This window comes from Salvelinus sp. IW2-2015, linkage group LG15 (genome assembly GCF_002910315.2).
Source record: "Salvelinus sp. IW2-2015 linkage group LG15, ASM291031v2, whole genome shotgun sequence".
Classification (NCBI taxonomy): Eukaryota; Metazoa; Chordata; class Actinopteri; order Salmoniformes; family Salmonidae; genus Salvelinus; species Salvelinus sp. IW2-2015.
The window spans coordinates 15,291,855-15,304,712 of NC_036855.1; the positions used below are offsets into that span (position 1 = coordinate 15,291,855).

The 12,858-nt window shown below is 45.7% G+C and overlaps 1 pseudogene; it reads left to right on the forward strand.

Moving 5' to 3' along the window:
- The window catches only part of LOC111973990 (neurogenic locus notch homolog protein 1-like), a 68,870-nt pseudogene that overhangs the window by 2,188 nt on the left and 53,824 nt on the right, over window positions 1-12,858 (forward strand).

Consider the following 12,858-nt stretch of genomic DNA (forward strand, 5'->3'; position numbering starts at 1 on the left):
GTCCTACCCCCCTACTCCCCACTGACCTAACTGCTCTCCCCCGTTCCTTCCACCGCTACATGCTCCCCCCTACCTACTGCCTTTCCCCTTGTGTCTACACCACTCCCCCTGAACCACCCTCTCCCCCGGTCTCACCCTCTTCCCTAACCTCTGCTCTCCCGTCTCCCTATCCCCCCTACCTATTGCCTTTCCCTGTCTAACCCCTACGTCCCCCTGAAAAAAAACCTATGCCTCCCCCCGTCCTACCCCTACTCCCCCCATCTACCCCTATCCCCGTCCCGCCCTACTTCCCCCTCCTCCGCGTCCTACCCTGCTGCCCCTTGTCTACCCTCTACTCCTTGTCCTCCCCCCGTCTATCCCCCGTTACTCCCCCTGTCCTCCCCCTACTCCCCCGTCCCCTACTCCTCCCTACCCGTCTACTCCATCACGTTCGTTACTCCCTTCCCTCTGTCTACGCCGTACTCCCCGTCCTACCCTCTCTACTTCCCTGTTACCCTACTCCCTGCCGTAGCCCCTACTCTCTGTCCTACCCCCTACTCCCCGTGTCTACCCCCTCTCCCTGACTACTGCCTCTCCCCCCGTTACTACCCCTACCTCCCCCCGTCCTACCCCCTACCCTCGTCTATCTCCCCCTGTCTACTCCCACCCTCCCCTGACTACTGCTCACTTAAACCCTACTCCTGCTAACTACTGCCTCTCCCCTGTCTCTACCGCCTACTCCCCCTGACCTACTGCCTCTCCGTCCTACCCCTACTCCCCCCATCCCTACCCCCTGAACTACTGCCTCCCCCGTCCTACGCACTACTCCCCCGTTCTACCCTACTCCCCGCCTGTCCAACTCCTCCTACTCCCTCGTTCTAACCCTATCCCTCGTTTCCCCTACTCCTCCGTCCTCCCTACTCCCCGTCCTACCCCTACTTGTCCTAACCTACTTTCCACGTCTACCCTACTCCCTCTGTCCTCCCCCTGCTGAAGGGTTTTGTCCCCCTGTTGATGTTGAATGGGCTTTCTCTCTCTCTTTCTGAGAGATTTCAAAGGACAGATGGCAGTAGAGTATAATTAGACTGGATGGTTTCATAATTGGGAGCCGATACATAAGGAAACTGGAAGTTAGTAAACAAGTTGTAATGCATTTCTCAGGTTGTTTTTATGTTGTTGTTGTTATTCACTGTTTTTGAAAGTGAAATGAGCAGTTCTATACAAAGTGTTGAGTAGCTCTTCTACATCACCGACACATAGAATCTCTATTGTCCGCTGAACCCTCTTACCCCCTGTTCCATTAAGGCTACCTGAACATTGGCTCTGTTTCCAGCGTGGAATTGGAGTGCCAGTGTCGTCTTACTGAGCTGCAGTGGAGTGTGGTGAAGCTGGGCTGGTGCGGCAGCTCAATCAGGCCGGCCGGATCGGCACTTGGCTCCTGCATGCCCAGGCAGCCATTTTGGCTCTTGGCCACATCTTAATTCTGTCTGGCAGAACCCTCTTGTTGGGCCACATAGCCATCATTGTGCCTCTCACTGTCCTCAGACTCTTTTAGTTAAACATGGAGATTGTGATGGAGCACCATGTTTTTTTGAGAGGGATGGAGTTTTTTACTAGGCCTAATTTTGTATACTATGCTTATTTTTTAAATTATTATTACGTAGTAACAAGAGTTGACAATCCCACAATGTGTCTGAAATGTGCAGGCAGAGGTCAGAGGTTCTGTCTTCTCTAGTGTTCATTGCTGGAAATGCTGTTTGTTTATGGATATACAGTATGTTTGGACACATTTTAAAGGCCCAATGCAGCCATTTTTATATCAATATCAAATAATTTCTAGGAAACAATTAAGTGCCTTGCTGTAAAAGATTTCCATTAAAATGGGCACAAATAGCTTTTTAGCCCAACATTTTTTTGTCAACCAATTTTGCAAGGACTGTCTGGGAGTGGTCTGAGTGGGGAGGGAGAAAACTGAAAACTAGCTGTTATTGGCAGAGAGGCTTGAAACTCTCTTTCTTATTGGTCTATTAACCAATTTACCACATGGCGATGTCACCATGGAAAGCCGAAACTCCCGCCCATGCAAACCTGCTCATTAGAAGGTCCTGTGTAGATTGTATTTTCAACCAGCAACTATCAGGAAATAACACTGATCCAATGTTTTCACACTTTTACAATGTTCATTTCAGTTGTTGTACAATATGATATAAAACACAGGAAACTTAATTTTGACTGCACTGGGCCTTTAAACAGGGTTGTGACAAACTTTAAACAGTGTAGTGATGTGAAAAGTGCCTGAAACGGGAACATTTGGCGGAGCAAGCTAAGTGCACCCTATCAGATTGATCTAATACTAATACTGTGGCCTAATGTTAACAGCGCTAGTTTCTTTCCATAACAATTGAATCTTCAACATGCATTTCTCACCAGTGTCTTTTCAAAATGGAAGAAGTGTGTGGCAGGTCCTACTGAATTGTTGACAAATGTTGTGAGCGTTGTGGGAAAATAATACAGTATAAGTGAATGCCTGGATGGACTAACCACATCCAGATGGGGTCTGCAGATAATTGACATGATGCCTTTTCATGTTATGAGTTTGGTGTAATGAATGACCCATCAACCCACAAGGTACTCTAGGCTAGAGCTGGGACGATACCGAATATACCAATCACTTATCAGCTGATATCGTTCATTACAATAAGTATCCTATGCTAGAGAAACGTGAAGTTTGAAATGAAATGCATTTCTAATATGGGTGATTGTTAATGGGACAGTTGGTAGCTACAACCATCAAACTAGTTGTAGTAGTTTAAAGGATAATTGTAAAAGACTGTGGTGCACATTAATGTTATAAACGTATTGTTCTATTTATCGTTATCGCATCAATTCAAGCAATTTATCACAATATGGATTTTTCCCCCATATCGCCCTGCTTTACTGTATACCAAAGGCCTTATGTTGGACGTTTAATGAGGTGCTCACAGAGAGAGAGTTGGGTGTGGTGAGGTGTGGTGGTGTCTGTCTGTGTTACAGCCTGTCTAACCCACTGAATGATATGAGCTACATTCTATGATGGTCTCCATGAAACTCCTTCCTGAGCAGACAGAAAGTGTCTTTCCACTGCCATGTTTCCATTCCTAACAGGATAACAATGTTCCTTAACCTCAAATAAAACCATGTCACTCTGAGGTCAAGACAAGTGGGATTCCCAGGTCAAGTGCCATCCAATCCTTCAGTTTTATACAGTACTGCAGGGATACCTACTTTACATTCCATGAGTACCGCGGCCCAACCTCATATCTGGACTGGCGAATGAGAGCCACCGGGATCAGGGCAGGCCAGGGTAGTTTATCTCTGAGGCCTTGAAGGAGGCCTTTCATCTAGCAGGATGACATGACAGTAACAGAAAGCAGTGCAGTGTAGGGCCAAGCAGAGCCAGGAGAGAGAGATATGATCCACGATCCTGGCAAGGCTGTGGGATTTAACGTCGAGAAACCAGTCAATTCGAACAAGTTATTTCTATGAACATTATGACGTGAAATGAAACTGCTAAATGATATGCGATGTCTAAATCTGATTCTCTACGGCCTTCTCTCTGCTCTCTGTATGATCAATCATCAACGCTCAGGGTGGGGACAGACAGCGCATCTCAGTATGGAGCGCAGCTTACAATGCATGTATCATCTCATCATGGTAACTTTTTCTCATGACAGGTAGGCCTACATTGCTGCAGCATAGCCTATGCTACAGTAATATATGAACTGAATGCTCATCTAATTTACACATATCCATCTGGCTTTTGGGGGGTCACCTCAAGTTTTAATTGTAAAGATGTTTTTATTTTTATTTATTGCAGCTGCAGAGTTTTAAAACAGCCTATCACTCGAATCGTTGCTTTAAATCAGTGTGCATGTGAGCACTCTCTCGCTGTCTTTCTCTCTCTCCATCAATTCCATTCAAATTGCATCCAAAATAGATAATCATGTTCAAGATATATATACAGTAAAGGTCAAACGTTTGGACACACCTACTGATTCAAGGGTTTTTCTTTATATTTACTATTTTCTACATTGTAGAATAATAGTGAAGACATCAAAACTATGAAATAACACATATGGAATCATGTGGTAACTAAGAAAGTGATAAACAAATGTGAGATTGTTCAAAGTAGCCACCCATTGCCTTGATGACAGCTTTGCACACTCTTGGCATTCTCTGAACCAGCTTCATGAGGTAGTCACCTGGAAGTGCCTTGTTAAAAGTTAATTTGTGGAATTTCTTTCCTTCTTAATGCATTTGAGCCAATCAGTTGTGTTGTGATAAGGTAGGGGTGGTATACAGAAGATAGCCTATTTGATAAAAGACCAAGTCCATATTATGGCAAGAACAGCACAAAAAAGCAAAGAGAAATGACCGTCCATCATTACTTTAAGATATGACCTGTTCACCGGACGTGCTACCTGTCCCAGACCTGCTGTTTTCAACTCTCTAGAGACAGCAGGAGCGGTAGAGATACTCTCAATGATCGGCTATGAAAAGCCAACTGACATTTACTCCTGAGGTTCTGACTTCTGGCACCCGCGACAACTAATGTGATTATTATTATTTGACCATGCTGGTCATTTATCAACATTTGAACATCTTGGCCATGTTCTGTTATAGTCTCCAGCCGGCACAGCCAGAAGAGGACTAGCCACCCCTCATAGCCTGGTTCCTCTCTAGGTTTCTTCCTAGGTTTTGGCCTTTCGAGGGAGTTTTTCCTAGCCACCGTGCTTCTACACCTGCATTGCTTACTGTTTGGGGTTTTAGGCTGGGTTTCTGTACAGCACTTTGAGATATCAGCTGATGTAAGACGGGCTATATAAATACATTTGATTTGATTTGATTTGAAGGTCAGTCAATGAGGAACATTTCAAGAACTTTGAAAGTTTCTTCAAGTGCAGTCGCAAAAACCATCAAGCGCTATAATGAAACTGGCTCTCACGAGGACCGCCACAGGAAAGGAATACCCAGAGTTACCTCTGCTGCAGAGGATAAGTTCATGAGAGTTGCCAGCCTCAGAAATTACAGCCCAAATAAATGTTTCACTGAGTTCAAGTAACYGACACATTTCAACATCAACTGTTCAGAGGAGACTTTGTGAATCAGGCCTTCATGTAATAATTTCTTTCAATTTCACCTGTATTTAACKAGGTAGGCTAGTTGAGAACAAGTTCTCATTTACAACTGCGACCTGACCAAGATAAAGCAAAGCAATGCGACACAAACAGCAACACAGAGTTACACATGTAATAAACAAACATACAGTCAATAACACAATAGAAAAAAAGTTAATATACAGTGTGTGCAAAAGAGGTAAGATAAGGGAGGTAATGCAATAAATAGGCCATAGTGGCGAAGTAATTACAATTTAGCAGTTAAATACTGGAGTGATAGATGTGCAGAAGATGAATGTGCAAGTAGAGATACTGGGGTGCAAAGGAGCAAAACTAAATAAATACAGAGTGGGGATGAGGTAGTTGGATGGGCTATTTACAAGATGGGCTATGTACAGGTGCAGTGATCTGTGAGCTGCTCTGACAGCTGGTGCTTAAAGTTAGTGAGGGAGATATGAGTCTCCAGCTTCAGGGATTTTTGCAATTTGTTCCAGTCATTGGCAGCAGAGAACTGGAAGGAAAGGCGGCCAAAGCAGGAATTGGCTTTGGGGGTGACCAGTGAAATATACCTGCCGGAGCGCGTGCTACGGGTGGGTGCTGCTATGGTGACCAGTGAGCTGAGATAAGGTGGGGCTTTACCTAGCAAAGACTTATAGATGACCTGGAGCCAGTGGGTTTGGCGACGAATATGTAGCGAGGGCCAGCCAACGAGAGCATACAGGTCGCAGTGGTGGGTAGTATATGGGGCTTTGGTGACAAAACGGATGGCACTGTGGTAGACTGCATCCAATTTGCTAAGTAGAGTGTTGGAGGCTATTTTGTAAATGACATCGCCGAAGTCAAGTATCGGTAGGATAGTCAGTTTTACTAGGGTATGTTTGGCAGCATGAGTGAAGGATGCTTTGTTGCGAAATAGGAAGCTGATTCTAGATTTAATTTMGGATTGGAGATGCTTAATATGAGACTGGAAGGAGAGTTTACAGTCTAACCAGACACATAGGTATTTGTAGATGTCCACATATTCTAAGTCAGAACCGTCCAGAGTAGTGATGCTGGACGGGCGGGCAGGTGCTGATAACGATTGGTTGAAGAGCATGCATTTAGTTTTACTTGCATTTAAGAGCAGTTGGAGGCCATGGAAGGAGAGTTGTATGACATTGAAGCTCATCTGGAGGTTAGTTAACACAGTGTCCAAAAGAAAGGCCAGAAGTATACAGAATGGTGTCGTCTGCGTAGAGGTGGATCAGAGACTCACCGGCAGCAAGAGCGACATCATTGATGTGTACAGAGAAAAGAGTTGGCCCGAGAATTGAACCCTGTGGCACCCCCATAGAGACTGCCAGAGGTCCGGACAACAGGTCCTCCGATTTGACACACTGAACTCTGTCTGAGAAGTAGTTGGTGAACCAGGCGAGGCAGTCATTTGAGAAACCAAGGCTGTTGAGTCTGCCGATGAGGATGTGGTGATTGACAGAGTCGAAAGCCTTGGCCAGGTTTATGAATACGGCTGCACGGTATTGTCTCTTATCGATATTGTTTAGGACCTTGAGCGTGGCTGAGGTGCACCCATGACCAGCTCTGAAACCAGATTGCATAGCGGAGAAGGTACGGTGGGATTCAAAATGGTCGGTGATCTGTTTGTTAACTTGGCTTTCGAAGACCTTAGAAAGGCAGGGTAGGATAGATATAGGTTTGTAGCAGTTTGGATCTAGAGTGTCTCCCCCTTTGAAGAGGGGGATGACCGCAGKAGCTTTCCAATCTTTGGGGATCTCAGACGATACGAAAGAGAGGTTGAACAGGCTAGTAATAGGGGTTGCAACAATTTCGGCTGATGATTTTAGGAAGAGAGGGTCCAGATTGTCTAGCCCTGCTGACTTGTAGGGGTCCAGGTTTTGCAGCTCTTTCTGGACATCAGCTATCTGGATTTGACGGAAAAAGGGGGAGGCTTGGGCAAGTTGRTGTGGGGGGTGCAGGGCTGTTGACCAGGGTAGGGGTGGCCAGCCATAGAAAAATGCTTATTGAAATTCTTTATGGATTTATCGGTGGATTTATCGGTGGTGACAGTATTTCCTAGCCTCAGTGCAGTGGGCAGCTGAGAGGAGGTGCTCTTATTCTCTTATTCATGGTTGAATTGCTGCAAAGAAACCACTACTAAAGGACACCAATGAGAAGAAGAGACTTGCTTGGGCCAAGAAACAATGGACATTGCAATGGACATTTCCGACTTCAACTGTATATAAAAAATGCTAGTCAATAATTGTAACTTTGTAGGCCGCGTGTCCTGCATCAGGATCACATGTTCTCTCCCAGCTGCATGGTTTGAACGAGGTGCGTAATTCCATTCCATATGCTACAGTATAATACAMTAAGTTAATACAGTCCACTCTCAAAAATATTAGCTTACTGGAGCTTGTTTCATTTATTTACCCAGGAGAGCARAGCTACATCTTTGGGCTTTTAAGTTTTTCTGTTGTGCATCTGTGGTGCTAGTCTATATATCAGAGGCTATGTATTGGATAACAACACAATCATTTGGCCTTTTTTAGGTTTGTCTCATAACATGTCTTTAATGTATGGCTCATCAGGTCTGAATTRTCATGTCGATCAAAGCTCTAATCAAATCCAGAAATATTTATGAGTTAGAATGACACTTCTGGTTTGGGCGAGAAATTCCGTGTTACCCGGGAGAAAAGTGATTTATTCTCGGGATGGAACATTTGTAAAATACCTAGAAAATATGAAACCTTATCTGGGATGGCTAGAATCAAGGGGTTTAGCCTCCGAGCCTCAGACAGAGAGATGAGCGATCGATGGTCCGGAGAGGGCTGCCARGCCCAGAGTTCACATACCTCAGTCAGTCGGCAGGCAAACAGAAGAGACTGCTCAAAACGACTTGACGTTTTTTTGACAGGCCATTGATACAGTGAGTCACGTGACCTCTTGTACTTCAAAGGAGGGCTTAGTCCCTCACTGGAGAGGGAAGATTTGGAGGTGATGTGGTATGGATGAAACTGGGCTGGGGCATATTGGGCAATATGTCACTCACCAACCTGTCCTGTACTGTAGATAGACCTAATCACTCTATGTGTGTCCAAAATGGGACCCTAATCCCTATGTAGTGCACTACTTTTGACCAGGACCCATGGACCCTATTTCCTATGTAGTGCACTACTTTTGACCAGGGCCCATGAAACCTATTTCCTATTTAGTGCACTACTTTGCCTGATGAGATAAGTAATCTGCAGTAACAGCCTGTCTCCCTCCGGCCACTCCAATATGTCACAGCAGCGTCTCCAGCTTGTGAGGATGTCATCTAAATTGAGGCTTCGGTAATTGGAGCGCTGCCTGTCTATGAGCCTGGCTGGTGAAATAAGTATTCTTCAGTAACAGCCAGTAACCCTTCCTTCAGACAGACAGAAATACTCCAGTTAGCGCCTGAGGCAGAGGCTTCTATGACAGATTATATTCTGCAGGCACTGTATTCAAAGACCTGGAACTGATATAACCTCAGATAATCAATCTCTCAAGTTTCTGTCCAGGCTTTATTGAATTCCCTTCAGAATAGCTAGCTAGATTGCCTAGCTACGTGTGTGTTAAAACTCTCTCTGACTGAAGTTAAATAAGAAGCAGGCCAATTAATTCCCTGGCATTTGTGGTGTGGTGGTGACTGACTACAGTATCATCATGAATGAAAGCGGCCCTTGTCTCCGGCCAGGGATGCTTCAATACATCCTCTGTTTGCTACGGGGCAGATGAGTCCCTGACTCTTAGTCCCCCCCCCACCCCCACCACCCATCCTTTCATTCAGAAAACAGGAAAGGACTGGGGAAAGAAAAGGTGCTGTATTGCATGTGATCATATCATCACACAGGGCCCTGTGGGGTGAATCCATTTTTAATCACTTTTTGACAGCATCCCTTTTGATTTAAACAACACTTTCCATAGATGTTTTTTCCCATGGAAGAAGTGGTCATAAAGTGACTTTTTGGACCTGAATGCCAAAACATTCAGGAGATAAAGGTGCTCAAAGTTGTCCTATTTTGCATACCCCACCATACAATCACTGGAAAGATTTTTTTCCACCAGAAATTATAAAATAGTTTGAAAACCCTGTTTGTAAGCTTTTAAGTATCAATCTCAACCGTTGATCTTTTCCAGTGATGAAGACATGGATATCTCATGGTATGGTGGGGTATGCAAAATGGGTCAACTTTGAGCACCTTTTATCTCTTGAACGTTTTGGCATTCAGGTCCAAAAAGTCACTTTCTGACCACTTCTACACTGGGCAAATACTGTATGTATGGAAGGTTTCGTTCAAATCAAAAGGGGTGCTGTGAAAAAGTTATTTAATTCTAATGGTTTTACCCTGTGCTTTCATGGGCCGCCGGGGGCGGTGTCAGCTTCCCTTTAGCACATACCTCAGTGGAGAGAAAGAGGCTGAGCTGACCCTCTAACTGTTCTATTCTGTTCTGTTCTGACTGATTGTAGTGACTTGATGTTGGGGAACTTCAACGCCGGATTAGAGATATTTGTACCGGACGGGTGACACATGCCAAGAAAAATCACATCAACTTTGATCACCGGCTAATATGAGTGACAGCCACTCAGTTGTGCATGTGTAGCAGGGCAGGATAGAACATTTTAGAGGAACATTTCCTCAATTGGTGTATTTGAACCCGACCACCTGTCTGTGGATCAGAACAGAACAACTGAAAGGGACTTACATTATCCACAAGGCAGCACGCTCCATAATACCCATGATTACTTGTGGTTTTGCCATTCAACTCTAAACAGAAGACTTGTGCCTTACAGTGGCAGGTGTTCTATGATCTTTCACACACATACTCACACAGGATACTTTCCACAAAGAGAACATAAAACATAAGCTAATGCCTTTCTTCTGGATGGAGTGATGAGGACCTTTAAAGTTTTAAAAACAGCAACAAACATTCTGAAATCATGTTTAAAATAACGCCAAGGGCATTACTTCAAAAAATACATTAGAATTACTTAATTTTCTCATAGGTAGTACTCAACCAAACACAACACTTAGCTCAGTGTGCTCTGTACCATAACTACCTCATGGTCTGCTTCCATGTCACACACCTTCAGCCACCTTTAAGCACTTAAAGACATGTTGTGGAACTTTGTCGACTACTAAGTCTTTTTTAAACCTCCCACTTTGGACTGGATGTATCAATGTGTATTTCATACATGCATAATCTATGAGCAGAAGTACTGTCTTACCCCTAATTAGCCATGAAATCCCTAGTTTGAAAGCGACTGTTTTTCTGGAAGTCGTGCTGCGCCATTCCCAAATTTTTCCCCCGACCTGGGCCAGCCCCCTAGCGATTCGAGTTCAACCAATGAGCTTCAGCCCCTCGCCATATGGGTGACAGCTGGCAAGATGCACATGATGCACCCACAGCAAAGCGAGAGAGAGAGGGCAATGACATGGTGCACATATCAGCACACTTATAACGTAGTATGCAATTTTCAGGGACCACTTTTGGCTCGTGAGCACTACCAGTCACTAGGAGAAGGCAGCTATGAGTCAGAAGTCCCTGAGGCCTGCCTCCCCTGTCCTCCTGCTTCCCCTGACCTCCTCCTGCTTCCCCTGTTCTTCTCCTGCCTCCACTGTCCACCTCCTGCCTCCCTTGGTCTCCTATTGCCTCCACTGTCCTCATCCTGCCTCCACTCTTCCTCCTGCCTCCCCAATATCCTCCTGCCTCTACTGTCCTCCTGCCTCTACTGTCCTTCTCTTGCCTTCTCTGTCCTCCCCTTTGCCTCCCCTGTCCTCCTCCTGCCTCGCCTGTCCTCCCCCTTGCCTTCCATGTCTTCTTCCTGCCTCCTCTGTCTTCCTCCAGTCTCCCTTGTCTTCCTCCTTCCTCCACTGTCCTCCTCCTGCCTCCCCAACTCCTATATCCCCTGTTTTTCTCCTGCCCTTAAACAGCCAAACGGCCAAATAAACAGGCCTGTAATACACACTAACAGATTTGGGCTGGGAAGGTCAGCTCTCATGTGCACCACTAGAGAGAGAGGCTGAGGCACAGTACCAAAGCAGGCCCCGGGGAGTGCTTTTAAACAGATCAGAGAAGACGAAAGGATACTTTAGCAGAGGCACAGACACCAAACTGCCTGGAAAAGAGAGTGGAGAGAAGTGATACAGGGGAATAGAGTGTTCCTGGCACAGTTTGACTCCAGGCTGAAGGCAGTTTAGTGCCAGAAACAGTTTGTCACTTAATACACTGTGTTGAAATCTGAAAAAAAAGTAATATGTGGTGGTGTTATGAAATTAAATTAGAACAGTTTAAGTGTTCCTTTTCTCTTACACCACCGACAGACCAACCAAAACATCCGCCCTGCGCAGTACATCACCTGTTGGGGGTCGACCAAGTTGGCGATTCAAGCATTCAACATGTAGAATTGTCAGGAAATGAATAGAAAGTGACGGCCGATGTTCGGGGTTCAGATGCGATAGGACAGCCACTCTGCTAACTACCGTTCGTCTGCTTGTTCTGTTTTCCCCTCTAGATAAACTACAGTACGATACTGTAGAATGGGTAACATAGAGGGGCTTCATGGCTGTCATAGGATCTATTGAAACAAAGCACAGCCCTGATAGGTCCAGAGGTAGGCGACAACAGCAGGCAAGTGGGAGACTGGAGCCTGTACGCCTCTGTGTGTGTGTGTGTTTATACGTGTGTGTGTGTGTTTATACGTGTGTGTGTGCATATGTACGCCTGCGTGCCCGTCTGTCTTCAAAGCCGCAGTGCCTTTCTGTGCATAGCGACTTCAGAGAGTGACAGATGGCAGATTGGCCCAACAGTGGGGAAACCCCCAGAGTGGTGTCTGCTCCCGAGGTCAGGTGTCATGACAACATCTGCTGCCGGGCTGATTCTGAGCCGCCTGATGCACACTGCATCAATGACACACACACACGCACAGAGGGAGAGATCTGTTGCCACGGGCTACTGGTGGCCAGGAAGAAAATAAATCCCAGCAGGACAATTGAGGCTACTGGAGCAGAGAGGGAGGGAGGCACAACAGTGAAAGGATAACAACAACAGCATCAGCCTGACTAGAGATCCTCCTGTTCTCCTGTTATGCAACACCACTCCGGCCTGCCGCACACCTGATATTTGAACAGCTTCTGACTCCTCTCCTCTTTTCAGCTCTTCTTTATTTAACTTTGGAGCAGAAAGTTTACCTGCTGTCGAGATTAGCGAGCTCTAGATGACGCAGCCAGGAGTCTGTTGTAGCAGCAGCAGCTGCCTTTCACTGTTTGTTCTGAGTGGTGCAAACTAAAGACTCCATAAAAGAGTTAGTTGAGTGTCTTTTGTTTTGCCCTTTTATAGTCTGTGTGAGGCATTAAGACGGTTAGCCGTGTGTGTCCTGTAAAACGTATTTTGTGCTGACAGCGTATTTGTCGACTTCTCGCCAAGTTAAAGAGAGAACTTTTAGCATTCTTGGATAGCGCGCGTTGAGGTTGACTCTGTGCAAATGGCAATGCTACAGTGTGTTTGAGCAGCGGGGCCACGTGGACCGAGGCAGGGGAGAGGGTGCTTTATGTATTTGTCTTTGAAGCCGCTGTGTGAGACAGGGGGCTGTGTTGTAAGAAACGGCAGCTCTCTAGGCCTTTGTGTGTGTGTGTGTGTGTGTGTGTGTGTGTAAAGAGAGAGATAAAAGTGAGTGTGAGAGAGAGCAGGGATGAGCCAGATA